Source organism: Somniosus microcephalus, unplaced genomic scaffold (genome assembly GCF_052327205.1).
Source record: "Somniosus microcephalus isolate GS21.2 unplaced genomic scaffold, FLI_Smic_1.0 unresolved_chr1, whole genome shotgun sequence".
NCBI classification, from domain to species: Eukaryota; Metazoa; Chordata; class Chondrichthyes; order Squaliformes; family Somniosidae; genus Somniosus; species Somniosus microcephalus.
In genome coordinates, this window is record NW_028225179.1 from 144,330,976 (window position 1) to 144,352,296 (window position 21,321).

Genomic DNA, 21,321 nt, shown 5'->3' on the forward strand with positions numbered 1-21,321 from the left:
GGCGAGATCGGGGGGGGCGAGATCGGGGGGGGGCGAGATCGGGGGGGGCGAGATCGGGGGGGGGCGAGATCGGGGGGGGGGCGAGATCGGGGGGGGCGAGATCGGGGGGGGGCGAGATCGGGGGGGGGCGAGATCGGGGGGGGCGAGATCGGGGGGGGGCGAGATCGGGGGGGGCGAGATCGGGGGGGGCGAGATCGGGGGGGGCGAGATCGGGGGGGGCGAGATCGGGGGGGGGCGAGATCGGGGGGGGCGAGATCGGGGGGGGGCGAGATCGGGGGGGGCGAGATCGGGGGGGGCGAGATCGGGGGGGGCGAGATCGGGGGGGGCGAGATCGGGGGGGGCGAGATCGGGGGGGGCGAGATCGGGGGGGGCGAGATCGGGGGGGGCGAGATCGGGGGGGGCGAGATCGGGGGGGGCGAGATCGGGGGGGGCGAGATCGGGGGGGGCGAGATCGGGGGGGGCGAGATCGGGGGGGGCGAGATCGGGGGGGGCGAGATCGGGGGGGGCGAGATCGGGGGGGGCGAGATCGGGGGGGGCGAGATCGGGGGGGGCGAGATCGGGGGGGGCGAGATCGGGGGGGGCGAGATCGGGGGGGGCGAGATCGGGGGGGGCGAGATCGGGGGGGCGAGATCGGGGGGGGCGAGATCGGGGGGGGCGAGATCGGGGGGGCGAGATCGGGGGGGGCGAGATCGGGGGGGGCGAGATCGGGGGGGGGCGAGATCGGGGGGGCGAGATCGGGGGGGGCGAGATCGGGGGGGGCGAGATCGGGGGGGGCGAGATCGGGGGGGGCGAGATCGGGGGGGCGAGATCGGGGGGGGCGAGATCGGGGGGGGCGAGATCGGGGGGGGCGAGATCGGGGGGGGCGAGATCGGGGGGGGCGAGATCGGGGGGGGCGAGATCGGGGGGGGCGAGATCGGGGGGGGCGAGATCGGGGGGGGCGAGATCGGGGGGGGCGAGATCGGGGGGGGCGAGATCGGGGGGGCGAGATCGGGGGGGGCGAGATCGGGGGGCGAGATCGGGGGGGCGAGATCGGGGGGGCGAGATCGGGGAGGGGCGAGATCGGGGGGAGGGGGCGAGATCGGGGGAGGGGGCGAGATCGGGGGGAGGGGGCGAGATCGGGGGGAGGGGGCGAGATCGGGGGAGGGGGGGCGAGATCGGGGGGCGAGATCGGGGGAGGGGGGGCGAGATCGGGGGGCGAGATCGGGGGGAGGGGGGGCGAGATCGGGGGAGGGGGGGCGGTCGGAGGGAGGGGGGGGCGGTCGGAGGGAGGGGGGGCGGTCGGAGGGAGGGGGGGGCGGTCGGAGGGAGGGGGGGGCGGTCGGAGGGAGGGGGGGGCGGTCGGAGGGAGGGGGGGGCGGTCGGAGGGAGGGGGGGGCGGTCGGAGGGAGGGGGGGGCGGTCGGAGGGAGGGGGGGGCGGTCGGAGGGAGGGGGGGGCGGTCGGAGGGAGGGGGGGGCGGTCGGAGGGAGGGGGGGGGCGGTCGGAGGGAGGGGGGGGCGGTCGGAGGGAGGGGGGGGGCGGTCGGAGGGAGGGGGGGGGCGGTCGGAGGGAGGGGGGGGCGGTCGGAGGGAGGGGGGGGCGGTCGGAGGGAGGGGGGGGCGGTCGGAGGGAGGGGGGGGCGGTCGGAGGGAGGGGGGGGCGGTCGGAGGGAGGGGGGGGCGGTCGGAGGGAGGGGGGGGCGGTCGGAGGGAGGGGGGGGCGGTCGGAGGGAGGGGGGGGCGGTCGGAGGGAGGGGGGGGCGGTCGGAGGGAGGGGGGGGCGGTCGGAGGGAGGGGGGGGCGGTCGGAGGGAGGGGGGGGCGGTCGGAGGGAGGGGGGGGCGGTCGGAGGGAGGGGGGGGGCGGTCGGAGGGAGGGGGGGGCGGTCGGAGGGAGGGGGGGGCGGTCGGAGGGAGGGGGGGGCGGTCGGAGGGAGGGGGGGGGCGGTCGGAGGGAGGGGGGGGCGGTCGGAGGGAGGGGGGGGCGGTCGGAGGGAGGGGGGGGCGGTCGGAGGGAGGGGGGGGCGGTCGGAGGGAGGGGGGGGCGGTCGGAGGGAGGGGGGGGCGGTCGGAGGGAGGGGGGGGCGGTCGGAGGGAGGGGGGGGCGGTCGGAGGGAGGGGGGGGCGGTCGGAGGGAGGGGGGGGCGGTCGGAGGGAGGGGGGGCGGTCGGAGGGAGGGGGGGCGGTCGGAGGGAGGGGGGGGGCGGTCGGAGGGAGGGGGGGGCGGTCGGAGGGAGGGGGGGCGGTCGGAGGGAGGGGGGGGCGGTCGGAGGGAGGGGGGGGCGGTCGGAGGGAGGGGGGGGCGGTCGGAGGGAGGGGGGGCGGTCGGAGGGAGGGGGGGGCGGTCGGAGGGAGGGGGGGCGGTCGGAGGGAGGGGGGGCGGTCGGAGGGAGGGGGGGGCGGTCGGAGGGAGGGGGGGGCGGTCGGAGGGAGGGGGGGCGGTCGGAGGGAGGGGGGGCGGTCGGAGGGAGGGGGGGGCGGTCGGAGGGAGGGGGGGCGGTCGGAGGGAGGGGGGCGGTCGGAGGGAGGGGGGGGCGGTCGGAGGGGGGGGGCGGTCGGAGGGGGGGGGCGGTCGGAGGGAGGGGGGGGGCGGTCGGAGGAGGGGGGGGCGGTCGGAGGGAGGGGGGGCGGTCGGAGGGAGGGGGGGGCGGTCGGAGGGAGGGGGGGGCGGTCGGAGGGAGGGGGGGCGGTCGGAGGGAGGGGGGGGCGGTCGGAGGGAGGGGGGGGCGGTCGGAGGGAGGGGGGGCGGTCGGAGGGAGGGGGGGCGGTCGGAGGGGAGGGGGGCGGTCGGAGGGGAGGGGGGCGGTCGGAGGGAGGGGGGCGGTCGGAGGGGGGGCGGTCGGAGGGGGGGCGGTCGGAGGGGGGGCGGTCGGAGGGGGGCGGTCGGAGGGGGGGCGGTCGGAGGGGGGGGCGGTCGGAGGGGGGGCGGTCGGAGGGGGGGCGGTCGGAGGGGGGGCGGTCGGAGGGGGGGGCGGTCGGAGGGGGGGCGGTCGGAGGGGGGGCGGTCGGAGGGGGGGCGGTCGGAGGGGGGGCGGTCGGAGGGGGGGCGGTCGGAGGGGGGGCGGTCGGAGGGGGGGCGGTCGGAGGGGGGGCGGTCGGAGGGGGGGCGGTCGGAGGGGGGGCGGTCGGAGGGGGGGCGGTCGGAGGGGGGGCGGTCGGAGGGGGGGCGGTCGGAGGGGGGGCGGTCGGAGGGGGGGCGGTCGGAGGGGGGCGGTCGGAGGGGGGGCGGTCGGAGGGGGGGCGGTCGGAGGGGGGGCGGTCGGAGGGGGGGCGGTCGGAGGGGGGGCGGTCGGAGGGGGGGCGGTCGGAGGGGGGGCGGTCGGAGGGGGGGCGGTCGGAGGGGGGGCGGTCGGAGGGGGGGCGGTCGGAGGGGGGGCGGTCGGAGGGGGGGCGGTCGGAGGGGGGGCGGTCGGAGGGGGGGCGGTCGGAGGGGGGGCGGTCGGAGGGGGGGCGGTCGGAGGGGGGGCGGTCGGAGGGGGGGCGGTCGGAGGGGGGCGGTCGGAGGGGGGGCGGTCGGAGGGGGGGCGGTCGGAGGGGGGGCGGTCGGAGGGGGGGCGGTCGGAGGGGGGCGGTCGGAGGGGGGGCGGTCGGAGGGGGGGCGGTCGGAGGGGGGGCGGTCGGAGGGGGGGCGGTCGGAGGGGGGGCGGTCGGAGGGGGGGCGGTCGGAGGGGGCGTCGAGGGGGCGGTCGGAGGGGGGGCGGTCGGAGGGGGGGCGGTCGGAGGGGGGGCGGTCGGAGGGGGGGCGGTCGGAGGGGGGCGGTCGGAGGGGGGGCGGTCGGAGGGGGGGGGCGGTCGGAGGGGGGGGCGGTCGGAGGGGGGGCGGTCGGAGGGGGCGGTCGAGGGGGGCGGTCGGAGGGAGGGGGGGCGGTCGGAGGGAGGGGGGGCGGTCGGAGGAGGGGGGGCGGTCGGAGGGAGGGGGGGCGGTCGGAGGGAGGGGGGGCGGTCGGAGGGAGGGGGGGCGGTCGGAGGGAGGGGGGGCGGTCGGAGGGAGGGGGGGCGGTCGGAGGGAGGGGGGGCGGTCGGAGGGAGGGGGGGCGGTCGGAGGGAGGGGGGGCGGTCGGAGGGAGGGGGGGCGGTCGGAGGGAGGGGGGGCGGTCGGAGGGAGGGGGGGCGGTCGGAGGGAGGGGGGGCGGTCGGAGGGAGGGGGGGCGGTCGGAGGGAGGGGGGGCGGTCGGAGGGAGGGGGGGCGGTCGGAGGGAGGGGGGGCGGTCGGAGGGAGGGGGGGCGGTCGGAGGGAGGGGGGGCGGTCGGAGGGAGGGGGGGCGGTCGGAGGAGGGGGGGCGGTCGGAGGGAGGGGGGGCGGTCGGAGGGAGGGGGGGCGGTCGGAGGGAGGGGGGGCGGTCGGAGGGAGGGGGGGCGGTCGGAGGGAGGGGGGGCGGTCGGAGGGAGGGGGGCGGTCGGAGGGAGGGGGGGCGGTCGGAGGGAGGGGGGGCGGTCGGAGGGAGGGGGGGGCGGTCGGAGGGAGGGGGGGCGGTCGGAGGGAGGGGGGGCGGTCGGAGGGGGCGGTCGGAGGGAGGGGGGGCGGTCGGAGGGAGGGGGGGGCGGTCGGAGGGAGGGGGGGGCGGTCGGAGGGAGGGGGGGGCGGTCGGAGGGAGGGGGGGGCGGTCGGAGGGAGGGGGGGCGGTCGGAGGGAGGGGGGGGCGGTCGGAGGGAGGGGGGGGCGGTCGGAGGGAGGGGGGGGCGGTCGGAGGGAGGGGGGGGCGGTCGGAGGGAGGGGGGGGCGGTCGGAGGGAGGGGGGGGCGGTCGGAGGGAGGGGGGGGCGGTCGGAGGGAGGGGGGGGCGGTCGGAGGGAGGGGGGGGCGGTCGGAGGGAGGGGGGGGCGGTCGGAGGGAGGGGGGGGCGGTCGGAGGGAGGGGGGGGGCGGTCGGAGGGAGGGGGGGGCGGTCGGAGGGAGGGGGGGGCGGTCGAGGAGGGGGGGCGGTCGGAGGGAGGGGGGGGCGGTCGGAGGGAGGGGGGGGCGGTCGGAGGGAGGGGGGGGCGGTCGGAGGAGGGGGGGCGGTCGAGGGAGGGGGGGCGGTCGGAGGGAGGGGGGGGCGGTCGGAGGGAGGGGGGGGCGGTCGGAGGGAGCGGTCGGAGGGAGCGGTCGGAGGGGGGGGCGATTGAAGGCAGGGGGGGCGATTGGAGGCAGGGGGGGCGATTGGAGGCAGGGGGGGCGATTGGAGGCAGGGGGGGCGATTGGAGGCAGGGGGGGCGATTGGAGGCAGGGGGGGCGATTGGAGGCAGGGGGGGCGATTGGAGGCAGGGGGGGCGATTGGAGGCAGGGGGGGCGATTGGAGGCGGGGGGGCGATTGGAGGCAGGGGGGGGCGATTGGAGGCAGGGGGGGGCGATTGGAGGCAGGGGGGGGCGATTGGAGGCAGGGGGGGGGCGATTGGAGGCAGGGGGGGGCGATTGGAGGCAGGGGGGGGCGATTGGAGGCAGGGGGGGCGATTGGAGGCAGGGGGGGCGATTGGAGGCGGGGGGGGCGATTGGAGGCAGGGGGGGGCGATTGGAGGCGGGGGGGGCGATTGGAGGGGGGGGGGCGATTGGAGGGGGGGAGATTGGAGGGGGGGAGATTGGAGGGGGGGAGATTGGAGGGGGGGAGATTGGAGGGGGGGGAGATTGGAGGGGAGATTGGAGGGGGGAGATTGGAGGGGGGGGGAGAGATTGGAGGGGGGGGAGAGATTGGAGAGGGGGAGAGATTGGAGAGGGGGAGATTGGAGGGGGGGGAGATTGGAGGGGGGGAGATTGGAGGGGGGAAGATTGGAGGGGGGGAAGATTGGAGGGGGGGGGGGGATTAGAGGGGGGGAGATTGGGGGAGGGGGGAGATTGGAGGGAGGGGGAGGGGGGAGATTGGAGGGAGGGGGAGGGGGGGAGATTGGAGGGAGGGAGGGGGAGATTGGAGGGAGGGGGAGGGCGGGGAGATTGGAGGGAGGGGGAGGGCGGGGAGATTGGAGGGAGGGGGTGGGAGAGATTGGATATTGGAGGGAGGGAGGGAGGGAGGGGCGAGCCTGTGAATAACGCCCAGGGGCAGCGGCCCGGGACTGAGGCCCGCGCCTATTATTCACCCCCCCTCGCCTTGCAGCCGGAGCCCCGCTCCCGGGTACACTATGGGCCTCCATTTCTGTTTCCAGGCCCGAAGGGCGGCTGCAGCGTCTCCGGCTTCCCACCAGCCAACGTACCCGGAGGAAGAGCTCAGAGTTCAGCCCCCACATCCCGACTCACCTGCCGTCACTCCGGCAACCGACAGAAGCCTGATCCAGCAGGCCCGGGGTAATGACGTCAGTCACGACCTGGCCGCCTCCGATTGGCTCCTGCTGTCATGTGACCTTCCGCGTGTCGGGTGGGAGGCAGACGTCACCGGAGCTCAGAGAGGGGAAAAGTTTGGCTGGAAACTTCACACCAGTTGTTTTCCACGTTTACATGGAGTGTGAGAGGTTGCAGCCCCTCTTTCATTATTTGAAGGGGCTGCTCCTCCACTTTTGGCTGCACTTGAGTCCCATGCTCCTGATCTTTTGTCACCCGGCGCGGAGGGGAGCGGGCAGGTTGGGGGACCTCCTCATGGGACTGCTCCTGGGCCTGGCTAAAAAATCCATCAATTGGTCCAGGCAGCAGGGGGTCGTTCGGCCCGACTGCCTGCCTTTCTTCCGCGGCCACGTTCGCGCCCGGTTGGCCCTGGAGATGGAGAACGCGGTGTCTGCCGATACGCTCGAGGCCTTCTGCAACCGGTAGGCGCCGCGGGGACTGGAGTGCATCATCACCCCGGCCAATCACATTTTAATTTAAGTTTCCTTTAATGTTTTAGTAGTTACAGTTATTTGATTTAGTGTGCACCCAATCAAAAGAGCACACTAGTTACAGAAAGAAGGGTAGTATAGTGGTAATGTTACTGGACTAGTAATCCAGAGGCCTGTGCTACTTAATCCAAGAAAAAGAGTTATAAATCCCACCACGGCAGCTGGGGAATTTAAATAAATAAATCTGGAATTTAAAAAAGCTAGAATGGTGACCATGAAACTATCAGATTGTCGTAAAAACCCCTCTGGTTCACTAATGTCCTTTAGAGAAGGAAATCTGCCGTCCTTACCTGGTCTGGCCTATATGTGACTCCAGACCCACAGCAAATGTGGTTGAATCTTAACTGCCCCCTGAAATGGCCTAACAAGCCACTCGAGGGCAATTGGGGATGTGCAATAAATGCTGGCCTTGCCAGCAACGCCCACATCCAATGAATGAAAAAGAAAGAAAGGCTTGCATTTATATAGCGCCTTTCACGACCATCGGGCATCCCAAAGCGCTTTACGGCCAATGAAGTACTTTCTGAAGTGTAGCCACTGTTGTAATGTAGGAAACGTGGCAGCCAATTTATGCACAGCAAGCTCCCACAAACAGCAATGAGATAATGACCAGATAATCTATTTTTCGTGATGTTGGTTGAGGGATAAATATTGGCCAGGACACCAGGGAGAACTCCCCTGCTCTTCTTCACAATAGTGGCCATGGGATCTTTTACATCCACCTGAGAGAGAAGATGGGGCCTCGGTTTAACGTCTCATCTGAAAGTTGCCACCTCCAACAGTGCAGCACTCCCTCAGTACTGCGCAGGAGCGTCAGCCTAGATTTTTGTACTCAAGTCTCTGGAGTGGGACACACAACTTTCTGACTCAGAGGCATAAGAACATAAGAAATAGGAGCAGGAGTAGGCCAATCGGCCCCTCGAGCCTGCTCCGCCATTCAATAAGATCATGGCTGATCTGATCCTAACCGCCAATCTACTATCACAGAACCATCTCCTGAATCTAACAGAATTAGACACACGAAATAGGAGCAGGATCAGGCTACACGGCCCCTGGGCCCGCTCCGCTACCCACAGGGCCATGACCGATCCGAACCTAGACTCATGTCCAAATTCCTGCCCGCTCCCCGTAACCCTTAATTCCCTTTACTTCTAGGAAACTGTCTATTTCTGTTTAAAATTTATGTAATGATGTAGCTTCTACAGCTTTTTGGGGCAGCATATTCCATGGACCTACCACCCTCTGAGTGAAGTAGTTCCTCCTCATCTCAGTTTTGAAAGAGCAGCCCCTTATTCTAAGACTATGCCCCCTAGTTCTAGTTTCACCCATCATCGGGAACATCCTCCCCGCATCCACCCGATCCAACCCCTTCACAATCTTATATGTTTCAATAAGATCGCCTCGCATTCTTCTGAACGCCAATGAGTAGAGTCCCAATCTACTCAACCTCTCCTCATATGTCCATCCCCTCATCCCCGGGATTAACCGAGTGAACCTTCTTTGTACTGACTCGAGAGCAAGTATGTCTTTTCTTAAGTATGGACACCAAAACTGTATGCAGTATTCCAGGTGCGGTCTCACCAATACCTTGTACAACTGAAGCAATACCTCCCTATTTTTATATTCTACCCCCCTAGCAATGAAAGCCAACATTTCATTGGCCTTCTTAATCACTTGCTGCACCTGTATACTAACCTTTTGAGTTTCGTGCACCAGGACCCCCAGATCCCTTTGTACTTCAGTACTTTCCAGTTTCTTGCCATTAAGATAATAACTTGCTCTACGATTTTTCCAGCCAAAATGCATAACCTCACACTTTCCAGTATTGTATTCCATCTGCCAAATCTCTGCCCACTTACTAAGCCTGTCTATGTCCCCTTCCAGCTTTTTTATGTCCTCCTCACTCACTACTTTCCCCCCCATCTTAGTATCATCTGCAAACTTTGATATGTTACACTCGGTCCCCTCCTCCAAATCGTTAATATAGATTGTAAAGTGTTGGGGACCCAGCACTGACCCCTGCGGAACACCACTAGTTACTGATTGCCAGTCTGAGAATGAACCATTTATCCCAACTCTCTGCCTTCTGTTAGATAGCCAATCCTCTATCCATGCCAGAATATTACCCCCAATCCCGTGATTTTTTATCTTAAGCAATAATCTTTTGTGTGGCACCTTGTCAAATGCCTTTTGGAAGTCTAAATACACTACGTCCACTGGTTCCCCTTTATCCACCCTATATGTTACTTCCTCAAAGAACTCCAGCAAATTTGTCAAACATGACTTCCCCTTCATAAAACCATGCTGACTTTGTCCTATTAAATTATGATTATCCAAATGTCCTGTTACTGTCTCCTTAATAATGGACTCCAAAATTTTACCTACCACAGATGTTAGGCTAACCGGTCTATAGTTTCCAGCCTTCTGTCTATTGCCCTTTTTAAATAAGGGTGTTACATTAGCAGTTTTCCAGTCTGCCGGGACCTTTGCCAAGTCCAGGGAGTTTTGGAAAATTATTACCAATGCATCCACAATCCCTACCGCCACTTCCCTCAAGACCCTAGGATGTAAGCCATCCGGTCCAGGTGATTTATCCGCCTTGAGTCCCATTATTTTACCGAGTACCACTTCCTTAGTGATTTTGATCGTGTTTAGCTCCTCCCCCCCATAGCCCCCTGTTTGTCCAGTGTTGGGATATTCTTAGTGTCCTCTACTGTAAAGACTGATACAAAATATTCATTCAGTGTTTTTGCCATCTCCATATTTCCCAACATTAATTTCCCGGTCTCATCCTCTAAGGGACCAACATTTACTTTCGCCACCCTTTTTCTTTTTATATAACTATAAAAACTCTTACTATCTGTTTTTATATTTTTTGCTAATTTACTTTCATAATCTATCTTTGTAGTGTATGTACCCGTCTACCTTTAAGAGAACTATTGTATGTAACCGTTCACCTTTAAGAGAACTATTTTAGGTGTGGCACTACTTTGTTTGGCTTCTGTATACTGCAATACCGACGGTGACCACACCAGTATATAAGTGTTGTGTCAGGATTTATTGGGCAGATTCGCCCTGACCTTCGAATAGTAAAGTCCTGTTTTAAGTTACTCTGATAGTCTGTGTATTAATTAACTAAACAACCCACAGACTTTACAGTGGCGACGAGTCCGATCGTACCCTGCGGCAACAATACTTCCGAAGCAGTTAACGAGCGTCGAGAAGAGGCAACCGCCCTCGTCGTTCTGCTGGGAGAAAACTCGAGGCTGCAGAACTAGAAAGGAGGAAGAATTTAGAGACAAAGACTTCCATCAGCAACTGTCCCTTCTGCCACGGTGAGGAGTGAGCCGATCAGCACGAGAAGCAAGGCGGCCACGGTGACTGTGAGTAAGGGAAAGTAAAAAGAATAACCGGAGGATAAGGGCGGTGCACTCGACCACGGTCGAGGGGAAAAGGAGCCGGACAGAAGTCGGGTCCAGAGGCGCTGAGACTGGGGCAGCGTGGAGCAAGGAAGCCGCGGTACAGACAGGCTGGGGGACGCAACGGCATCGTGAGACAGCTAGACCGCGACCGGCGAAAAAGGCCGGGCAGCGACCGAAGCCACGAAGCGCTGCGACCGGGAACGTAGGCGCGGGAAGAGATAAACTCAGCCGCAGCCGGGGAGGGAAGCACCGGACTGCGAGAGGGCTGGGAGGCGCGATTGGGAGCCGAGCGAGCGGGAGAGGCAGAGCTGACCAAGGGAGACTGAGCGAGAGCCAGTCCAGCGGCTGAAACTGTTCTCCGTCAACGGGGTGTACCCAGCGCCGGTAGAGCCGAGCGAGCGGGAGAGAGACAGAGCCCGAGCAAGGGAGACTGAGCGAGAGCCAGTCCAGCGGCTCAAACTGTTCTCCGTCAACGGGGTGTACCCAGCGCCGGTTGCCCTGCCGAGAAAAGGGAAAGCACTGAAGCCGACGCGCAGGCTGTGAACCTGAAAGCCAGCGGCCGTCGCCCGTGGGGAAAGTGTACCCCTCCCGCCAGGGAAGAAACGCGGGAAGCCGCCATTAGGCGGGGAAGAAGACAGAAGCGGGAAACCGCCATTGAAGTGGGCGGGGAGAGAAGATAAGCGCGGGAAACCGCCATTTTCGCGGGAACCGCCATCTTGAAAAAAAAAAAAATTTTAAAGAAATAATTTGTGGTGTTTATCAGGAAGAGAGGAAGATGCCTAAGCGTGGTAACATCAACGATTTTAATTCCGAGGTAGAAGACTGGGCCACGTATGTGGAACGCATTGAGATTATTGTGAGGCCAATAAAATAGAAGAAGATGACAAAGCTATAAACTTGCTAAACTCGATGGGCGCGAAGACATACGGGCTCTTGAAGCATCTACTATCACCAGCTAAACCGGCGGATCAGACTTTCGATGATATTGTGGCTGTTCTGAAGGATCACTTGAACCCCACACCGTTGATGTTGGCGGAACGATTCAAATTCTATGCGAGAACGCAACGGAAAGACGAAAGCAACGCAGAATACTTGGTCGAACTGCGTAGACTAGCGAAATACTGCCAGTTTGGAGGGAATCTGACAGAGGCATTGCGAGACAAGTTCATGTGCGGATTGGCAAAGGAAGGAACGCAAAAGCGACTACTCGAAGAGAACGACCTTACACTTGACAGGGCTGTCCTTCTTGCAGCATCGCACGAAGCCGCAGCGAAGGGAACTGCGGAAATGCAGCTAAAGACAGCGGCACTCAGTGTGGATCAAATTACCTCGACAACAACAAAATGTTATCGTTGTGGGAAGACAACACACGACCAGAACCAATGCTGGTTTAAGAACCAGGAATGTAGGAAATGTGGCAAACTGGGTCAACATAGCTAAGGTATGCCGGTCAGGGAATAAGACCAACAACCAAAGGACCAACAACCAAAGGAAGCTATCACAGGAAAAGTACAACAAGGTACACAAGGTGGCTGAGAAGAGTTCAGACGAACAGAATTCGGACTCAGACCCAAACGGCCAGGAGCTGGGTAGTCTGAGAATTCACAATGTGAGTAAGGAAGCTGACCTACAAACTATCTGGGTCATGCTAAAAATAGCTGGAGTCCAAGTGAAAATGGAGTTGGACACTGGATCAGCTCTATCAGTCATAAATCAAAGGGATTACCACCAGCTATTCTCACATATACCCTTAAGAGATACCAAGTTCGTATTGCAGACATACACGGGGCATAAAGTATACCCCATGGGAAAGATAAGAGTCAAGGTGAGAGATAGGGTTAAAGAACACCCAAGAATGAACTTATACGTACTACCTGAGGGAGGACCACCGCTTCTAGGAAGGGAGTGGATCAAGAAAATAGACATGGAATGGCACTATCTAAAAGCCATAACGAGTGAGGACTCGGTGCAGACAATCAGCTCAGATTCTGAATCGGATGACGATAAGACCAACCCAAATGTGAAAGACAAGGCTAAAATGGACTTGCCGACTAAGGTTGGAAAAACGAAGGCATGCAGAAAGGCTTATGCTCCAGAGAAGAACAAAGTTTCAGAACAGATCTCCACCGAACAACGACAACATAGTTTGACAGAGAATTCTGAGTCTGTTCAGTTTAAGGACATATCCATGACGGAAGAACACCGAGCTCGGACTCAACTTTATTTCAAATTACGACAACAATTAGAACAATTGAGTTACCGTCTCGTACAAGAGATGAAAACAATGAAAAAGTTCTATGACACCGAATGGGAGAATCTGGAAAGACAACAGAAGCAGCTAGCTCAAGCAGAGAGCGACCATAGAGCCATTGTGACCAATCACCGATCACATCTCCCTTATGATGTTCAGGAGTTAGAATATTTGCAGAAAGAAGCAAATGAAGAGGAATCTTCAGGAAGCCAGGATTTTATTCCAGTTCTTCTCTACGACTCCTTACAAGCAGAGTTTGAGAAGTTGAAGGAACAGTATGAACAGGCCCAGGCTACAATCCTGGAGGGGGTTAACTCGGCAACCTCTGAAAAGCTAGTTTCAGTGGAAGCTTATGAGCAACTAAAGGTTGAACATGAGCAAGAAGTCCAAAGGCTGCAGGAAATTCTTGATGAGCTCAAGGCCAAGACAGACTCATCGGTAGAAGTTCCATCCATAGATGAGAAATTAGAGGTGAAAGACATGGCAGAACATGAAAGTCAAGATGTCCAAGAACTCATAAAAATATTGAAGGAAACCCAAGACAAATATGAGGCGGCAATGACCGAGGTTCAACAACTTGAAGAACAGATTCAACTGGGAATTCTTTCAGTGAAAGAAAAGGCAACTGTAAGAAACACAGAGACTGTAAAAATGGCCCCTGAACATGAGCTAGAGAGCATCAAGGCGCAACTTCTCCGAGCGCTTAAAGCCAAAGTACAAGAGGAAAAAAAAGGTGAAAGCATTGGAGGAAAAGGTGGATGAAATGGAGAAGACTCTGATCCACAGGGTCCCCGTGGAAGAGTTAACGGTCAGCCAACTCCTTCATATGCTGAGAGACAAGACTCTGCAATGGGAACCATTTGAACACGAGCTTCAATCTTCAAAGGGAAGGGGTTCGGAGCTCTCAAAAGTTTGGGGAATAGTTGAGATTGCAACACAGATTTTACGGGGCTGCCGAAAGTACGCTGAATCACGTCAATGTGAACTACAGAATGTTGAAACAGCTGCTCCAGTAGAAGGATTGAATAGCCCGATCAATCAATCCCTGATGGAAGGGGAAGTATTGGAATCACAAATGAGGTCATTAGTGAAGGATTGGCAGGAAACCCAGGAAGAGCGGGATGAATATGAACGCATGAAGAAGTCTCTTCAGGAAAGATGTCTAGGGAGGTCATTAGTGAAGGATTGGCAGGAAACCCAGGAAGAGCGGGATGAATATGAACGCATGAAGAAGTCTCTTCAGGAAAGATGTCTAGGGAGGGAACAACAGTCGGCTAACGTCCAGTTGGGTAAGGAAGAAGTAGCAGGCCCTCTCGCTAGACTAGCTCAGGATGACACCGAATATTACCATGACCTGTTGAGTGACACGGAATATTACGATGACTTGGTCTGCCCAGCTTGTGATGAAAACTCCCAAAGTGCAGAAATCAGGATGAAGCACTTAAAGTCTAAGGAACATAGGGAGATGGTGGCGCTACAGCTGGCAGTGGATAAGGGAGCCCCGAGAATCTCCAAGAAGCAGAAAAGAAAAAGACGAAGCAGAAGACAATAACCATCTAAATCATTATCACTTCTATCAGATCATGCACGTGGGCCCTACGAAGGGGGCCAAATCAGTTGGAAAGTAGGAAAAATTACCAAGGCAGTCCAGCTGTTTGTAAAAGTCAGCACTGCTGGTTCAGCAGGACGGAAGTTCAAGCTGTTAAGCCAAGGGAAAGACTATTGGATGAGTCACGCTAGAAATGTGAACCGGCTACACCACAGAGATGTTGTTCGGACCGAGTCAAGACCAGAGACTGAATCTGTGAACTGTTCCCGCAGAGACTGAATCGGTGAACTGTTTCCCGCAGAGACTATATCTGTGAATTGTTTTACATGAAGTTGATTATATGTTATGTTTAATGGGGAATAAGTATGTTGTAAGCTAAAAAGGGAGGATTGTAGTGTATGTACCCGTCTACCTTTAAGAGAACTATTGTATGTAACCGTTCACCTTTAAGAGAACTATTTTAGGTGTGGCACTACTTTGTTTGGCTTCTGTATACTGTAATACCGACGGTGACCACACCAGTATATAAGTGTTGTGTCAGGATTTATTGGGCAGATTCGCCCTGACCTTCGAATAGTAAAGTCCTGTTTTAAGTTACTCTGGTAGTCTGTGTATTAATTAACTAAACAACCCACAGACTTTACAATCTTAATTAATCTTTTTGTTATTTTTTGCTGTCTTTTAAAGTTTTCCCAATCCTCTATCCTCCCACTAGATTTGGCTACCTTATATGCCCTTGTTTTTAGTCGAATACTATCCTTAATTTCTTTACTTAGCCACGGATGGCTGTCTTTTCTTTTACACCCTTTTCTTCTCAATGGAATATATATTTTTTGGAAGTTGTAAAATAACTCCTTAAATGTACACCACTGATCATGTATCGTCTTACCCTTTAATCTATTTTCCCAATCCACTCTACTCAATTCCGCTCTCATACCTTCATAGCCTCCTTTATTCAAGCTCAGCACGCTTGTTTGAGATCCAACCTTCTCACCCTCTAATTGAATATGGAATTCAACCATGTTATGGTCACTCATTCCAAGGGGATCCTTTACTAGGACATTTTTAATTAATCCTGTCTCGTTACACAGGACCAGATCTAAGGTTCCTTGCCCCCTGGTCGGTTCAGTTACATACTGCTCAAGAAACCCATCCCTAATACACTCAATGAACTCATCCTCAAGGCAGCCCTGCCCAATTTGATTTGTCCAATTAATATGATAGTTAAAATCCCCCATAATTATAGATGTTCCCTTATTACAAGCCTCAACTATTTCCTGATTGATACTCCGTCCAACAGAGTTGCAACTGTTCGGAGGCCTATAGACTACGCCCACTAGTGTTTTTTTTCCCCTTATTATTCCTTATCTCCACCCAAACTGTTTCATTATCCTGATCTTTTGACCCAATATCATTTCTCTGTATTACAGTGATTCCTTCCTTTATTAACATAGCCACCCCACCTCCCCTTCCTTCCTGCCTGTCCTTCCTGATCGTTAAATAACCTGGTATGTTTAATTGCCAGGCATTGTCACCCTGCAGCCATGTTTCTGTAATGGCCACAAGATCATACCCATATGTAGTTATTTGTGCCATTAACTCGTCTATTTTGTTATGAATGCTACGTGCATTCAGATAGAGAACTTTCAAATATGTTTTGTGACACTTAGTTCCTGCTTTTGCCCTTTTTATTACTTTACCTTTTACTCCATACCTTCTGCCCCTTCCTGACACGCTCTGGTTTTTAATTTCCCCACTGCTACCTAAGTCTATGACCTTCTCTGTTGTCATTTTTATTATTTGCTCTCTTGGAACCTCCCCCCCACTAGTTAGTTTAAAGCCCTCTCTACAGCCCTAGTTATATGATCTGCCAGGACTCTAGCCCCAGCACTGGCCAAGTGAAGCCCGTCACAACGGAACAGCTCCCTCCTGCCCCAGTACTGGTGCCAGTGTCCCAGGAAGCAAAACCCATTTCTCCCACACCAGTCTTTGAGCCACGCATTTAACTCTCTAATTTTATTTGTCCTAGCCAAATTTGCTCGTGGCTCAGGTAATAATCCAGAGATTATTACCCTTGAGGTTCTGTCTTTTAATTTGACCCCTAGCTGCCCATACTCCTTTAACAGAACCGGCTTCCTAGTCCTATCTATGTCGTTTGTACCAACATGGACCACGACAACTGGATCCACCCCCTCCCACTGCAAGTTTCTTTCCCGCCCAGAGGAGATGTCCTTAACCCTGGCACCGGGTAGGCAACACAGCCTACGGGACTCTCGCTCTCGGCTGCAGAGAACTCTATCTATCCCCCTAATAATACTATCCCCTACCACTACAACATTTCTATTTACTCCCCCCTCTTGAATGGCCCCCCGTTCCACGGTGCTGTGGCCAGGTTGCTCATCCTCCCTGCAGTCCCTGCTCCTGTCCCCACAACGAGTAAGAACCTCGAACCTGTTGGACAAGAGCAAGGGCTGCGGCTCCTCCAACACTACCTCCTGGATCCCCGTACCTGCCTCACTCGTAGTCACACCGTCCTGTCCCTGACCATGGGCTACATCTGAATTAATTAACTTCATAGGTGTGACCATCTCCTGAAACACAGAGTCCAGGAACTTCTCCCCCTCCCTGATGTGTCACAGTGTCTGAAGCTCAGACTCCAGCTCATCAACACGGAGCTGGAGTTCCTGTAGCAGCAGACACTTGTCACAGACGTAATCACCATGAGCCTCAATGGGGTTCACCGGCTCCCATATCTCGCAACAGTAACACATCACCTGCTCCATTCTATGTAATTAATTAAATTTTTTATTGTTAGTTATGGACACCCTCTGCCCGATTATAGATGCTAGTATCCCCTTTAATTTATTGGATTGAAATTAAATCAGTCCCTCTAATTACACCAGTTAAATGGTTCACCAACAGTCACTCTGCACCAGAAAGGCCTTATTAACTGCAACCCACAGAGTTAAAGTTTGAAAAGAGCACCTAACACCCCACTTACCCTAACTCACACTTACCCAAACTCACAGCACTCTCTGCTGACCTCGCACTCAGTGCTTGCTCGCACTAGCAATGGTCTTTTTATACTGTTTGTTTGTTTACAACCAACTGAGCCTCTGGCTGACACACAAACACATAATTTACATAGTTATAATCTGATATGTTTTTATCTCAGTTTTGTCAAAATTTGAAGCTTATGTTTGTGCCCCGCTTAAAAAATGGGGGCAATTATCATTTATGCTCAGAGCAGAGAAGGTTATAGTGTCAGCTGTAGCTTAGTGGTTAGCACCCTTGCCTCTGAGTCAGAAGGTTGTGGGTTCAAGTCCCACTCCACGAGACTTGAGCGCTAAAATAAAATCTAGGCTGACACTCCAGTGCAGTGCTGAGGGAGTGCTGCACTGTCAGAGGTGCTGTCTTTCGGAGGAGACATTAAACCGAGGCCCTGTCTGCTCTCTCAGGTGGATGTAAAAGATCTTATGGCACTCTTTCAAAGAAGAGCAGGGGAGTTCCCCCCGGTGTCTTAGCCAATATTTATCCCTCAATCAACATAACAAAAACAGAATATCTGGTCATTATCGCATTGCTGTTTGTGGGAGCTTGCTGTGCCCAAATTGGCTGCCGCATTTCCTACATTACAACTGTGACTACACATCAAAAATAGTACTTCATTGGCTGTAAAGTGCTTTGGGATGTCGTGGTCGTGAAAGGCGCTATATAAATGCAAGTCTTTCTTTAAGAGGAGATTTGCTGGAGGTGTTCAAAATCATTTGATAGTCTGAATAATGAACTACTGTTTCCAGTGGCAGAAGGGTTGATAACCAGATGACACAGATTTAAGATGATTGGCAAAAGGACCAGAGGGGCAAGAGAAAAAAAAAATACACAGCGAGTTGTTATGCTCTGGAATAACATTCAAAAGGGAATTGGTTAATAACTTGAAAAGGATAAATTTGCATGGCTAATTGGATAGATCTTTCAAAGAGCCGGCACAGGCACGATTGTCCGAATGGTCTCCTTCTGTGCTGTATCATTCTATGATTCTGTGTGTTCCCGTTTAATCATTTATCATCCTACCAATTAACTAAAAAAGAGTAGGGAGTGGAGTGTGTACTCTCTTTTGGTTAATCCAATTAGGATGATTCTGACGAAGGGTCATCGACCTGAAACGTTAACTCTTGTTTCTCTCTCCACAGATGCTGCCTGACCCGCTGAGTGTTTCCAGCATTTTCTGTTTTTATTTCGGATGATTTAATCATTGATCGGGACCCCTTTAACTATAAGTGCCCCCTTTTTAAAGGGGCACAAATAACGAATTCCAAATTATAATTAAACATAAAAATCTTTTCAAACTATAATTTTGTTCCCTGTATCCACCACGCACTACAGTCTCTCCGGTGCCCACCGGTCGCGGAAAGCCTCAAGCGTGCCGGTGGACACCGCGTGCTCCCTCTCCGCGGAAGAAAGGCAGGCAGCTGGAGTGTGTACTAGGCAGGGTGGAAACATTATTATTTAAATTGTTAAGTTTCCTTTGTATTTTTTTATGATTTGGCCAATATTAGTTGTGCCCTTCCAACAAAGGGGGCACTTTTGTTAGATATTTTGATTGATGACACTGGGGCATTCAGATTATCTGAATAATAAAACAATCTGAATTCAAGAATGTGCGTCCGCCCACACACACACAGACATTTATTACAATCTGTAGCAGAGAGTATTATATCTATGTCTCCAGGCTAATCATAAATATCAACCGACAGACAGGAATCACAGAATCACAGAAACCCCACAGTGCAGATAGAGGCCATTTCGGCCCATCGAGCCTGCACCGACACATATCCCACCCGATCCCCGTAACCCCTACACCAACACATATCCCGCCCTATCCCCGTAACCCCACAGTGCAGCAGAGAATAAGGTCAAAGCAGGGAATAATGGTAAAGAATTTAAATTAAAGGCTCTTTATCCGAATGCACGAAGCATTCGTAACAAGATAGATGAACTAGTGTCACAAATAAAGATCAATGGGTTTGATCTACTAACCATTACAGAGATGTGGTTGCAAGGTGGCCAAGGTTGAGAACTAAATGATCCAGGGTACTTGACATTTTGAAAAGACAGGCAGAATGGAAAAGGAGGGAGAGTAGCCCTGATAATAAAGGATGACATAAGGACAGTAGTGAGAAAGGATCTCGGCTCAGAAGATCAGGAAGTAAAATCAGTATGGGTGGAGATAAGGACTAACAAGGGGCAGAAAACATTGGTAGGAGTAGTATATAGGCCACCTAACAGCAGCTATATGATTGGACAGAATATTAATCAAGAAATAGTAGGAGCTTACAACAAAGGTAATGCAATAATCGTGGGGGACTTTAATCTTCATATAGACTGGACAAATCAAATTGGCAAAGGTAGTTTGGAGGACGAGTTCACGGAATGCATTCGAGACAGTTTCCTAAACAATACATCATGGAACCAACCAGGGAACAGGCTATTTTAGATCTTGTATTGTGTAATGAGGCAGGGTTAATTAGCAATCTCATAGTAAAGGATCCTCTGGGGCAGAGTGATCATAATATGATAGAATTTCACATTAATCTTGAGAGTGACTTGCCTAAGTCCAAAACTAGAGTCTTAAACTTAAATAAAGCCAAATACATATGAGCGGCGAGTTGGCTAAGGTAGATTGGAAAAATAGATTAAATGGTATGGCGGTAGATAAGCAGTGGCTAGCATTTAAAGAAATATTTCATATTTTCATATTTTCTCAACAAAAAAACTCCACAGGAAAAGTGATCCAACCGTAGCTAACTAAATAAGTTAAGGATAGCATTAGACTGAAAGAAGAAGCTTATAATGTTGCAAAGAATAATAGTAAGCCTGACGATTGGTTGACCAAAAAATTGATGAAAAGGGAAAAAAATAGAATATAGAGAAAACTAGCAAGAAAAATAAAAGCAGATTGTAAGGGCTTCTACAAGTATGTAAAAAGGAAGAGAGTAGTAAAAGTAAACATTGGCCCCTTAGAGGCCGAGACAGGAGAAATTATTATGGGGAATAAGAAAATGGCAGAAACGTTAAACAAATATTTTGTATCTATCTTCACAGTAGAAGACACAAAAAGCATACCAAAAATGGCGAGGAGTCAAGGGTCTAATGAGGGTGAGGAACTTAATGTAATTAATATAAGTAGAGAAAAAGTACTAGAGAAACTAATGGGACTAAAAGCCGACAAATCCCCTGGACCTGACGGCCTACATCCTAGGGTTCTAAAAGAAGTGGCTGAAGAGAGAGTGGATGCATTGGTTTTGATCTTCCAAAAGTGCCTATATTCTAGAATAGTCCCAGCGGATTGGAAGGTCGCAAATGTAACACCGCTATTCAAGAAAGGAGAGAGAGAAAAAACAGGGAAAATGCTGGAATCCGTTGTTAAGGAAGTGGTATCAGGACACTTAGAAAATCCTAACATGATTAGGCAGAGTCAACATGGTTTTATGAGAGGGAAATCATGTTTGACAAATTTATTAGAGTTTTTTGAGGATGTAACTAGCAGGGTAGATAAAGGGGAACCAGTGGATGTAATATATTTGGATTTCCAAAAGTCATTCGATAAGGTGCTACATAAAAGGTTATTACACAAGATTAGGGCTCATGGAGTTGGGGGTAATATAGTAGCATGGATAGAGGACTGGGTAATGGACAGAAAACAGAGAGTAGGGATAAACAGATCTTTTTCAGGTTGGCAGGCTGTAACTAGTGGGGTGCCACAAGGATCAGTGTTGGGGCTTCAGCTATTTACAATCTATATTAATGACCTAGATGAAGGGACCGAGTGTAATGTATCCAAGTTTGCTGATGATACAAAGCTAGGTGGGACAGTAAGCTGTGAGGAGAACACAAAGAGTCTGCAATGGGATATAGATAGACTCAGTGAGTGGGCAGTAAGGTGGCAGATGGAGTATAATGTAGGGAAATGTGAGGTTATTCACTTTGGTAGGAAGAATAGAAAAACAGAATATTTTTTAAATGGTGAGAAACTTTCAAATGGTGTTCAGAGTGATTTGGGTGTCCTCATGCAAGAAACACAGAAAGCTAGCATGCAGGTACAGCAAGCAATAAGGAAGGCAAATGGCATGTTGGCCTTTATTGCAAGGGGGTTGGACTATAAGAGTCAGGAAGTCTTGTTACAATTGTACAGGGCCTTGGTGAGACCACACCTGGAGTACTGTGCACAGTTCTGGTCTGCTTATCTAAGGAAGGATATACTTTCCTTGGAGGTGGTGCAACGAAGGTTCACTAGATTGATTCCTGGGATGAGACGGCTGTCCTATGAGGAGAGATTATGTAGAATG

At 55.3% G+C, this 21,321-nt stretch overlaps 1 protein-coding gene across 2 annotated transcripts in view; it reads right to left on the reverse strand.

Annotated features, from left to right (window-relative positions):
* Window positions 1–6,280, reverse strand: part of LOC147096179 (serine protease FAM111A-like) — a 31,389-nt gene extending 25,109 nt beyond the window's left edge. The window contains exon 1 of one of the 2 annotated variants that reach the window (XM_085975051.1): window positions 6,179–6,280. The gene's annotated coding sequence lies outside the window, so the exon portion shown is untranslated. Of the gene's footprint in view, window positions 1–6,135 lie in introns of both variants that reach the window. The other variant, XM_085975052.1, reaches the window with a different exon arrangement.
* Window positions 6,281–21,321: the final 15,041 nt, after the last annotated feature.